The sequence below is a fragment of the Gossypium hirsutum genome, chromosome D03, assembly GCF_007990345.1.
Source record: "Gossypium hirsutum isolate 1008001.06 chromosome D03, Gossypium_hirsutum_v2.1, whole genome shotgun sequence".
In the NCBI taxonomy this organism is placed as follows: Eukaryota; Viridiplantae; Streptophyta; class Magnoliopsida; order Malvales; family Malvaceae; genus Gossypium; species Gossypium hirsutum.
In genome coordinates, this window is record NC_053439.1 from 33622501 (window position 1) to 33636445 (window position 13945).

Here is a 13945-nt window from a genome sequence, read left to right on the forward strand (position 1 = left end):
AGGCTCATGTGGATCGAGTCGGTTCAGGGGGACACATTTCCCTATGGCTGCACGGAGATGAAAATCTCACAAAGACATAGGTACGGATGTATCCCGGAAGCGATCCACTACCCTGCACGGAGGTGAAAACCTCACGAATGACTAGTTTCTCGCTCCCACTTAAGGGTAAAATGCAAAATGCAGATGTAAATGCAAAGTTTCCACCATACCATGGTAAAAATATATATATGAAGGGAAATCATGAATTTTTTTAAAACTTTTGATGTTCGACACAAAGACAAATATAATCAGTTTATGGCTCGACTCTCTAGGTCCCCAGTGGAGTCGCCAAGCTGTCGAAACCGTTTTTTGAAAACAAAAATTTAGTTGTCGACTTTAAAAAACAAAAACTGGAGTCGCCACCGATCCTTTATTAGGGTGTGATCGGCTCACCTTAAAAATTATTTTGGTCTGCGAATTTTAAGAAAACAGGTTCGGGAGTCAGTTACGCACGAGGAAGGGTTAGCACCCTCGTAACGCCCAAAATCGGTACCAACTTGATTATTAGATGTCTTAGTGTCGAAAGTTTAAAAAAGATTTTAAAATAAGCTTGAATGATGAAATTTGCAAAAGGATAACCAATTGTTCAAGTCATGTAAAGAAATCGAGTCCCAATACGTTAGGGTACAATTCCTCATAATCCCCAAACTTGAATATCCCTTTTATTTTATACGAAAATCTTCATTTCGAGAAAGTAACATGCCACACCCAATACGTTAGGGCACAACAAGTTAAGTTCTCAAAAATGATTTTTATGTGTTTTGAATAAAAATATTCTCGATCATTTAGGATTGACAAAGAAAATCAGAACCCAATACGTTAGGGCTCAATTTCCCTCGAAAATCCCAAACCTCAAACAATACCTTTATTCAAAAAAACCTTTAAATCAAGAAAATGACTTTGATGAATAATCAAAACCAAAGAATATTTTTGAAGGGGTGTGTTAAAAGGTTAATATACAATATGAAACACAACCTTAATTTCAAACATATATGAATAAACGTTTACAGATATATACAAGTAAATTTACATGCATGTGTACGCATACATTCAATGTGTAAATATAAGTGTACATATAAAATAGATGGAATGAAAGAAATCTAAATAAAATGCATGTATGTATTTGCAAATTGTGAAAATAACATAAAAATATAAGAATATATACATGAGAATTGTGAAAATAAAGTAAAAATATAAAAATATGTGCAATATGTATAAAAAGAATATATAAGAAAAAAATTTAAAGGAAAACGTGTACATGAATATATGAAAAATGTATGGGTATCTTGAATTATGAAGCGACAAGTGTATATGTTATATAATATATATGCATACATATATAGTATAAAATTTATAAATGTTAGAAAAGTAAAATATATATATATATATATATAAAAGTATATATATGTATATTATTTAAAACATGCGTATATATGTGCAGTAATAATAATGATAATATTAATAATAATAATAATAATAATATGAATAATATCAAAAAATAAAAAGCATAGCATAATTATGAGAAAAAAAAAGTTGGACTAAATTGAGTTAAAAACGAAGCAATGGGCGTATTTAAAATAAAAATTTTTTAAAAAGGGGGCCCACTCGAACGCGCGCGCAACCATGGAGGACCAGAAGGGATATTATCCCATCCTTCCAATGCGCTATGCAGGGAGGGACCCAATTGAAACACAAAGAAATATGCGGCCTAAATTTTTAAAAAACAAAACAGGCTTAATTGCAACGCGCCACGAACAGGAGGGACTCCATGCGCAAATAGACCCTATGACGCCAGAGCGCGCGGATCCTCCCCTATGGGTCGGGTCACCGCGCGGGTCAAGGCCTGGCTTGAAACGGCGCCGTTTTCAAATCGGTATTTAAGTTTGTTTTTCTAAAAAACCTAATAGTTGCCATTTTTTCTAAAAAAGAAAATAAAAAAACAACAAAAAAATAAAGTAAAAGCAGAGATTTCTCTGCTAGGGTTTTAAACCCCTTTTGCCACCGCCGCTCTCGGCCTTTGGCCGTTTCAAATCCTGGACCTCCGACTCCGGTTCCAACCGAAGCAAGCCTAGGACGTCGACGATGACACCGCAGGTAAGAAACCCTTTTTTTTTTAAACTACTCTTTTTTTTGTAAAGAAAAGGAAAAATAAGCATAAAAGAACCAAAAAAGAATCAAAATCACCTTTAGATCTAAAAAACTTTCTTGTATTCTCTCTGTATTTTCAAAAATCCTCTCCCTTCGTTTACAAAAGTATGATTGTTTTATAGCCTAATACTAACCCATTTTCCTTGTTTTTTGCTGTTTTACATTATTTGGACTCCTTGAGTCCGCTTTGCAGGTATTTGAGGAGCGAACGGCGCGCGTGGGGAGGCCGATCTCCTAGTCTTGCGGCGACTGGACGTTGGGCGCGGCGTGGGGCTGCTGGGGCTTGCGACTAGGGTTTTTTACTTTTGTTTTTTGTTTTACTGAACCGGTTTTTTTTTTGTATTTGGGCCCAGGCCGAATTGGGCCTTATTACAAGGTCAACATAAAATAAGTCATTTTTCCTGTAAAATGACTTGTCCTTTTGAAAAGCGTGAGTCATTTCGCGGAAAAGAGCTCATCTATAGATTATTTTATTTTTATATAAAAATTAACTTAAATCAAGCTTAATATTATTATATTGATAATAATTTTTATTTTTATTTTTAAAAATATTTAAAATTATTAAAATATTATATTTTTCAATATTATTAAACATATTTAATTATTTATATTTAGTCATATAATAAAATTTAATATAATAAATATAATTTATTATTTTAATAAATTATTTAATATTTAAATTTTATTTTAATAATAATAATTTTAAAGTTACTCAATATCAATATTTTAATAATAAATATTTATTACAATTATAAATATATTAATAATAAATGTTTTTAGTATAAAGGTTAAAATATGTCATAAGTCTATGTACACTTCACAAATTTACAATTTAGTCTTTGTACTTTTATTTTCAAGAATTTAATCCCTTTACTTTTCAAATTTGAAAATCAAGTCCAATTGTTGACATCGTTAAATTTTTTTGTCAATTTTGTTGATGTCACATTTTTAAATAAAAAATATTCACTTGGTAGTCATGTAATTAAAAAATGACATTGTAATAAACCTGAATTTAATATAATATTTTAATATATGCAAAAACAATGTAAAATATAAAATTATAGATAAAAATAAATTCAATTAAACAATTAAAAATAAGAAAATCTCAAATGTATGTTTGTTTCATTGAAAACAACTTTTATGAAATATTTTTAAAAAATCTATCAAACAATAAAAAATATTGTACACAGATTTATCTAAACACCAAAAAATATTAACTTTTTCAGAAAAATAAATCATTTTCAATAAGTCATTTTTAGAAAAGAGGCTAAATGGCATATGTTATGCGTTTCTTTCTTTCCTTTTAAATAATTTGTCTAAGTGCTGAACCATACTCAAAAAGTAGATTCAAAGGTTGAAGTGAAATTAAGCAGTCTCATTCATTCAATGCCTATATATGGACGTTCAAACACTACCTCCAACCACCGGTAAACCAAATCAAAAGCTCAAGAGAAGTCCTCTCATAGTTAGTGATTGTTTAATTCTCTTGTCCATACCAATGGCCTCACTCCAAGGCCAAAAGCCTGTTGAGAAAACCTGCTGCCCCTGCCCCCAACATGGATACCAAAAGCAATCCACCTGCATTGGCTATAAGATGTCAGAGATGGCTAGCTCAATCTTTAAAGGTCATGGCCAGACTACCCAATGCCACAGCCAAACTGGAAGCCATCACACCCATGGGCAGACTGTTCAATGCCATGGCCAAACAGGAACCCTCCACGCCTATGGGCAGATTGTTCAATGCCATAGCCAAACGGGAACCCACCACACTCATGGGCAGACTGCCAAATGCCATGGTCAAACCGGAAGTCACCACACCCTTGGGCAGACTGCCCAATGCCATAGCCAAACCCCAGGACACTGCAAGAGGGAGAATCAATGCACCACCCACAAAAATGGGCATGCATCGGGTGGTATGGCTTGCCAGGGTAAATCCAAAAACAGGGGTAAGCGCAAGAGGGGAGTTCTCATCCAAAAGATTAAAGATGCAGTCGATGAAAACAGTAGCAGTGACAGCGAGAGTGATGATGAGAAGAAATGTGGCACCCGAAAGGCAAGTTTATACCAAATTTTATAGCTTCCTTTTCCTTGAAACCACTTTTTGCAGTATTCTAACTGTTATATAATTTTGTGTTTTGTAGTACTGAGGATTGATTTCCTGCTGGATCCATAATGAATCCAATGAATGGTTATGGTTTCCATAAAGTATGAACTAATAAAATGATATATGAAATAAATAAAAAAGAACCATATGCGGCATGGTTATTACTATTATCCTAGTTATCTGGTATAGCAGTGAAGAAATGCAGTGTGATGCCTTATATGCATGTAACTATTGTTATAAATTAATAAATATATCTTTGGTGCAAGCAAAAACCTTCTGTTGAACTGCAAAAGTATGATTGAAAAAGAAAAACAAACCCTCCACACAATTCAACGATTAAAAACCATAAGACAAACAATTTAAAGAATCTGGCTGAATTCGGTTGGTTGCCCCACTAATGATTTTGCTGCTCTACAACAACTGCGACTGAATCGATGTTCAACTTGAGAGATGCTTCAGATCAAATAAAAAGATATACGCACCAAACTCGACCGGAAGGTATTTTTTTTCCCCTAAAAGTTTTTTACTTAACTTAATATATACGGAGATACTTGAATTTAACAACTTGTATCTATTAGATATCTAAGGCTTTTCTATATATATATATATATATAATATATAAAAATTAAAAAATTCCAAAATGGTATACCAGCTAAATTATTTACGAAAATGACATATCAAGGGTGGTGGAGCGTGGTGCATAGGCGGCACCACCCCTATTTTCTAACACCCATCAGTTTCAGTTAAAAAAAATAAAAATAAAAATGATTTTTTAATATTGCAGCCTTGTTGATAGGCGGCACCAAAATATTTTTCCCATACGGTTCCAATACATGGGTTAAATACGAGTTTGGGACGGATTTGGGTGGTGGTGCCCATGGGAAAGGCGGCACCAAAGGACTGGTGCCAATGTTATAGGCGGCACCAATGGTGCCAAGTATTACCACTAGCCATTATTTAAGCAGTGTTTGGGAAAAAAAATTAAGAATTCAAATAACAACAAAAAAAATTCTAGAAAAGAAGAGTAAACAAACAAAGAAGAATTCACAAGGTTAGTATATATGCAATTCATTTTTTTTCATTACAGTAATTATTTTTCTTGAAATTATATTGAGAATTTTTATTTCTTTTTTAACAAATCTAATATTAAAAATGGATAATCAATTTTTCGTATGTGTTTATTTCAATTAAGTAATTTTCACAACAATGGTTGGATGTATATTTGAAGGTCACTAACAAATAGTAATGAGATTTAATAGAAATATCTCAGTTGATGATATGAAGGAAAGAATTAGAGCAAAAATTGTTAGACATTGTGGGAGAAGGATCTCGAAAATTTTCTACAAGTTTCCAGTTTTGACAGATCTCATCAAATTCACCGAGATGGAACTTGTAGACGATGAAGACGTGGAGACAATGGTTGCTCTTTATTGTGGTAATCAGAGCCACCAAAATGTACCGATTCAGTCATTTGCTGAGTTAGCTGATGCAGAGCCAGTTGAAAATCTCGCTCTATCACGTGAAGAACATGGAGTTTAAGATTTGTGTATGGTGGTTCCGATATTGTATATTGATAGTCAATTGACTGTACGCAGGTTCGACAAAGATCTTAATGTTGCATTTGAGACTAATGCGGATGGTGATAACGGATATGATAATAGTAATCCTTCTAATCACGAGGTCAATAGTGATAGTGATCCCGATGTAGAAGAGGTCTTGGATGATATCGATGATTAAGACACGAATGACGATGGAAATGTTAATGCGTTTTCAGTCGAGAACTCGATTCGATGCATTGTGATACGCAATGATCCTGGGGCACACATGTCGCTAATAGACCCCAATGAGGCGCATGCAGCCGAGTTCTTGAAGTACCTTGATATACTACTTGTTCACCGGTTAGTCATAGATTTTGAACTTGAGGAGTTGTTCGTAGGCCAAAAATTCAATATCAAGGAAGAGTGAATATTTGCCATTAAGCGATATAGCATGAATGTGTCACTGGACTACAAAGTAGTCGTGTCTAAACTGTCATTGTATATTGGGGAGTGTTGGAGGTTGATGAAATGCTGCAATTGGTCGGTACAAGCCACATTTATCGATAAGTTGTAGATGTGGGAAATATGAAAATTTGTTGGGCCTTACACATGCACTTCAACACGTATGAAAGAAGATCACTAGAAACTTGATTCTAAAACTATCTGTACATGTATCATGCCAATGGTGAAGGACATGCCGACCATTAAAGTTTCGTTACTGATTGGCGAAATGCAAGCACGATTCTAATATCGAGTATCATATTAGAAAGCATGAATACCTAAACAGATGGCAATAAAGCAGTTGTACGGAGATTGGGATGCGTCATACAATGAGCTACATGGGTGGTTAGCCGCTATGCGGGAGTACATGTCAGAGACTGTCATTGAGTTGGAGGCACGACCTTATTACAACCTGGATGACCAACTACAACCGGGAAGAAGAATTTTCCACCAGATGTTCTGGATGTTTGATCCATGCATGCAGGTATTTCCCCACTGCAAGTCGCTTGGGCAGATAGATGGGGACTGGTTATATGGGAAATATACGCAGATCCTACTTATTGCGATTGCTCAAGAAGAGAACAAGAACATGTTCCCAATAGCATTTGTCATTGTGGACAAGAAGAACATGGAATCATGGGAATTCTTCCTCACGAACCTGCGAAGGTATGTTATTAGTAACGATAATATTTGCATTATTTTTTATAGAGGGAAGGGAATAATTATTGCCATTAAGCGTTCCAGTGTACCATAGAGAATCGTTTGCTGTATCCGACACATCGCGACTAACTTTCACCGATAGTACAAGAATGCAGACTGGTGGAGACAAGTTGTAAAAATGGGTAAAAATTAGTTTCAATATATGTTTTAATGTTATCAATATTAGAACAAATTAATTCGAGACTGTAATTTGTCTTTTCTTAATACATACATAGTGTACGAGCTATAGCCACACCTTTTCCAGCAATGGATGACCAAACTTGAGGGTGACATGCAAGGTGAAATGAACACTCATTTCTGATTTCATCTGTGTTCTCGGCTACATTCTACAAGATGGCTACCTTGATACCAAGAATGGGGCTGAAACAAGTCAACCAAATTAATACGAGACACGTGTTTGTTGAAAATGTCAGGGATGTAATGGATGCGAAACGTCAGAGGGAGAGGTCGATGAATTTAGAAATATATTCATGACAGCTTGAAACATTTCGAGTTACAGCGACCATCAGTCGTCGACCTAGTATCCCACCTAGGTCCTACAGAGTTGATATCTGAAATAGAAAATACGAGTCCGGGATGTTTCAGACACTTCATTATCTCTGTGTGCATGTCGTGGTAGCCTGTGCTCACGCCTCGCTCAATGTTGAATAGTTTATCGCTAAGGTGTATACTCTCGAGCGCGCATTGCATGTCTGGGAAAGCGAGTTCCCTGTCCTACCTTATCTGTCTACACGTGAGGTACCTACGACGACTTTCGAGCTTGTCCTCTCACACCCCTAACCCTAATCTGTCGTCAGAACAGGGTTACGGAACATTACCAAAGTTTACAAATTAATTATCAGACATTTCATGTCATCTAACATTCATATTAGAAACCAATCAAAATCATACATATTGTCCCTTAAACAAACCCTTGAGGCCTAAATTTACGCATTAGAACTAAGTCGAAAACTAAAAAAAAATAGAAATATTTAAAATTTTCAACACTGCAATGGTCACACAACCGTGTGGCTAGGTCATGTGACTCACACGGTTTGGAGAATGCCTATTTCTCAAGCCGTGTATGCATTCGAAATAGGAACACACGGTCGTGTCTCAGCCCATGTTAGTGCCCGTGTGAGTATACTGACTTGGGTCACACGGCCAAGTCACACGCCCATGTGGTAGATCGTGTGAGCATTCTATTTTATGCAAATTTAAGATGCAAGGGACACACGGCAATGTCACATGGCCGTGTGTCACACACGGTTGAGACATACACCCGTGTCTTTGACCATGTGGACAAAAATAGGTCATTTTACAAGCCATTCTCACCCAATTCTATGTTAATTTACAATCAGCATTACACATATCAACAAGCCAAAATAAGTGGCTAAACTCAACAAAATACATATAGGCCATCATTAAACAAAATACCTATACACGTCATTATAACCAAAATCAAAACATTCAAAAGTACCGATAGAACCGATGGATAGTGTGATATAACTCAGACAAGCTTCCAACCCAATCGAGCTTCCGATAATCTGAAAAGTAAAGAAAAACAAATACATAAGCAATGAATGTTTATTAAGCTCGTATAAACTTTAATCATAATACTTCTTTTCAAATATGAAATTTATACATATCAAGAATAATCCAATATTGATACACAATACTCATGAAGTTATATTTAACAACTCACTAAGCGAATAATCTACAGTATCACTTATACATATTATTCCTAGCATAGTAGGATTTTAAACAACTTTAACTCTTCCAAAATTTCTTTACTTTCATTTTCGTTTCTTTACTTTTCACACTCATTCCATATGCATAACACACCAGTCATAAGCATATCATTCAACCATAGCTACAAGCTAGCGCATTTAAACATAGACCTTTTTCGAATTAATCACATGATAACTCATTTCATAAGAAATTGCATAACTTAAACCTTACCACTCTTTCATAAGCACAAGCATATTTTTATTAGAGCACTTACCATTTCAATGCATCTTGTAATTAAACATATTACCATTCAACCAGAAATTTGGCACTTGCCTAAGCATCAAACAACAACACTTGTTAGTGTACTTGAACATATTTCATATAATTTCAGTATCAATAATCTTATTATCTCAACATGTCACACTTGAATTTATTACTCGTCTCAACTTACATAATTTTTATGTATCAACATATCAATATATTGAGATATATATACACTTCATGATACATATCATCTTTTACTATTTCTTCATATACATATATCATCCAAGAAAACTCCCGATATCTTACCATTCAAAGAACGACTCAAAGGTATGAGTACATCATTTTAAAAAGCCCGAAGGCTGAACAGAAGCTCATGAGATCTAAACGAAAACCCATAAAGGTTGAACGGAAGCTCGTATGAGTTAACAGAAGCTCGTGAGAGCTAAACGGAAAGTAAACACAAATGTTCGCTACAAATGCTGAACCTCGATTTAGTTGGGTAATTTTCCATCAATTCATCCTTTGCATTTACTGTCAATTCATCCTTTGCCACAGAACGATTGTACTCAATCCCGCGTTCCACTCGTTTTGAACAATCAATTCAATTTTATAATTTAACAATAATTTTATTTTCAACAATAAATATGAATAAATACATAATACCATTCATCAATTTAATAAATAAATATTAAAATTTTAATCAAACGAACTTACCTGAATTGAATTGTAATAATTGCAGGAGTTCAGGGATTATTCTGCTATTTTCCTTTTTCACGAGTATCTACAGAATCTTGATCTAAAATATAAAATTACTTATTCATTAGCATATATTTCAATTCCAATTTATTTCATAATCTATACCCTTTAATTTTTTGAATTTGCACAATTACCCAAGCTTTTACAACTTTTACAATTTAGTCCCTTAACTAGTTAATCTATCAAATCAACTAATTTTTCTCAATTAATAATTTATCCAAATATTCTAGGATATCATAAAGCCCTTAATAAAATAGAAACTTAATACTAAACCCTAATATTTTAATTATTTTCACAATTTGATACTAACATTAATATTTAACAAAATCACTTTATAATATTATCATACAATAAAATTAAAGCTCTAAACCCACTTGATATTAATAATTTCTTTCAATATATTAATTTATACAATAAAACAATTCATTTCATGCAATTTGGTCATTTTTGACATTTTTAGAAAATTACCCCTAAAATTTTACTTTTATTCAATTTAGTCTCTGAGCCTAAAACATGCAAATTAGTCATTTGGAATGTAAACCTATGCTAGATGAATATTCATATATATTTTTCTCCTCCTACTCTGCATTCCACATCCTTAATGTATATATATTTGTTAGAATCTTTAGCTTTTAGTATATAACATGTTTATATGTTCATATCAAAGCTATCCACTTGAGTTATAGTCACTAAATTATTTATATCTTGAGCTAAAGAATTCTAAATTAAGATCCTCTTGATTTTTTTAAAACTAGACTCAAATTTATTTCTACCATAAAAATTTTAGAATTTATAATTTAGCCAATAAGTATAATAAAATCTTCAAATTTATCCCTGTTCTGTTGTTTGACAGCTTCGACCTTTCTTTACTAAAAATTAATTATCTCTAAGTACATGGTTTGGATGATGTTTCCATTTGTTTCTCTTAAAAATAAACTCATTAAGAATTTAAAAAAATAAATTTAAACCCATAATTATTTTTTTACAATTTTTTATGATTTTCTAAAGTCAGAACAGGGGAAGCCGAAATCAATCTGACATTGGCTCACAAAAATTCATATATCTTATAATATGAAATTCTTTTGCTTACAAAATTTCTTCTATGTAAAACTAGACTCAATAGGATTTAATTTAATACTTTAATTAACCTATAATTCAATTTATACAACTTTTGGTGAATTTTCAAAGTCAGACTACTGCTACGGTCCAAAACTGTTTTAGTGTAAAATGTTGATAATCAAGTTTATAACAGCCTCATTTCCTTTCTCTACAATATTCTCCATCACTTCCTCTTATTTCCTTTCACTAACATATCAAGAACATAGAACCTTATATAAGAAAACTCTACTTTAACATCATTTTCATACTTTTTCAATAATATCAAACTTAATAATATATTGAAATCTTGATGTTCTTACCTTGTCCTATTGATTTCAATCTTTAACTTGATTTTCTCTCTCCTCCAACTTCCGTTTTCTTGAATCCAAGGTGATTTTCTTGTTTTCCATAGTCTCCTTATCATTTTTCTCTCTTGATGATTATGAAAATTTCTTAAAATTCTTGGTGAAAATGGTGAATTTTTTATGAAATGACCAAATTGTAAAGAAAAAGAAATTTATTTCTTTCTTTTCTCTTCTCACATTGGTAGCATGAAAAGATGAAATGAAAAGATGAAGAGAATTCTTCATCTTTTCTTTCCTTATATACTAAATAAAATAATAATAATAAAATATAATTAAAAATCAAATCAAAATATTAATTAATATTTATTTATTTAATCTAAAATATCACCAACATCATCATTACTCTTCAAAATTATCTTTCTTGCTAAATGATCATTTTGCCCCTCATGATTTTTCAAAATTCCTCCATTGACTCATCACTTATTTTGGTAAAATTTTTATTTAACCCCTCATACTTTTTTTCCACTTGTTCAATTTGGTCTTAATTCATCCATTTTTCTTAGTTTCTAGATCATTCCACCCTTCAAATATTTTCACTATTAGTCCTTTAAATTTTTCATATTTACACTTTAACTCCTCAAATTTTGAGTATTTACTCTTGGGCCACAAAACTTTTCTCACTTTTATGATTTAGTCATTTCTTGAATTAATATATCATAATATAATTCACAATGTTGACATAACTCAAAATTTTCCTTTTTGTCATTTTATTTTTTTATTTTACTATATCAGGGATAATATCTTACTTTCTTACTGAAGTAATTTTTAGGGTATTACATGTCTAGAATAAAATGTTGCGTAGGAATCCAAAAAGTCATCTACAATCAACCAAAATCCATAATGAAATGGACATTAGGGAGAAAACTGACGGGAAGCTTTGTGGCATGTGCAGATTAGTTGGGCATAATCGGAGTAAATGCCTGGAGTGAAACTACCATATTGGTTAACCGTCGCGATCAGGTGGAATTGAGCTAATGTACTCCAATGCATCTAATTTATATTACAAAGTTTGTATTTTTGCATTTATATTATAAATTTTTTATTTTTTCATTTATATTTTTGCATGTATATAAGTCGATAATTTATATCTTAGACACCATCTTATTTAAATTTAGTACCAAAAAACCTGAGAGTTAAGTAAAAAATTGAGTTTAAATGCCCAAATTTTACTACAATTAAATACATACAAACTTGACCATTAAAACTACAAAAACCCCTAAAATTGATGGTTTAATGGTATGGTTCTAGGGGTAAATCGTTGTGGTGGTCAGCGTTCATGTTGCAATTGCTCACGGCGATCAATGTTATCCTTACCCGAACCTGGGGGTGTACCAAACATAGTAGAAAATGCGTATGCCCCAAATGTTTTCCGGGGAAGAGTGGAGTACTACGGAGGTAATGGGCTAAAGATATCAAACGTCATCGATGATATCGAATCAAGTATATTAGAACTAGATCCGAGAAACACTAAATGATATACGTGGCTTGATGAGCCCAAGAAATAGTTATCAACCCCCAGGTCCGGATGATAAGGCCTGTGTACGAGATCGCCTAGGGTCAGCGTCGCCTCGAGTTTGGCGAGGGCTCTAGCTCGGGTGTAGGAGGTGAATCTGGAAGGGGATGGACGGGTTGCCCAAGTCATGACATGCGCGAGGGGACTACCACCGATTTCTCATCAAATAAAAACGGTTTTCCCATCTCGGAGTACCACTGTATGTACTCTAACAAGGGATTCAAATCAAAAGAAAGATCCATCTGAGGTCTCCGCCCCATCTGGTTGTTCTACACTACAATATTTTGTTAATGCACTACCGCCCAATTATTTCCTTATTTTCCCCTCATTTTAATCTCGTGGATGCACTAGCGGTGTCAGGATATACTGTATGTACCCAAACTATCGGAGTACTTGATCCTCGTTATACCACTCCACTGTCTAGAAATTGATAATGGATGCGTTAATGCACCACAGGTGTGAGTGGATGTGGGCAAACGAAAGAATCATAACCGTAATTTACGGGAAGGAATAGGGTATCCAGATGAACTGCACAATTAATAACATGGTTATATTAACACGGTTCGAGTAAGATAGATAAAATAATTACATGTCACGAACATTGGAATAGCTTACCACTTCCCCAGCATGTATCTCAATCATCAGACGGTATATCGAAACCGTGTATGACCTCTCGATACCAGGATTAATACTCCATCTACGAAAATAATATAAAAAACTTATCATTAGAAAAAATGTCAAATAATTGATATAATGAGTAAAATTTTTGTCACCTATTCACGAGTGGAAATACATATGCTTGGTGACTAATCGGTGCCAAGAATGGCATCTGGTAAAGCGCCCAAAACTGTAACAATATGAGGCATCCACCTATGTCCACAGCAGAAGGCTTTGTCATCCGACTAAGCTCACAATACAACATAGTACTGCGAAACCCCAACTATACGAACGGACGTTATACAAATTAGATAACAAGGGTAAGTACATTAAATAGACATTGTTGTTGTTTGCATTCGGCATGAGTACACCCCCTATAATGTGCATAGTGTATGCATGAGCAGCGCACATCACCTCTCGCTCAATGGAAGTAATTGGTAAATGGTCGAAATTGACATTCATCCATAAAAACCTCAAACCCAAAAATTTTGACTTAACATCATCGGGCGAGACTCCTAGTAGGTTATAGCAA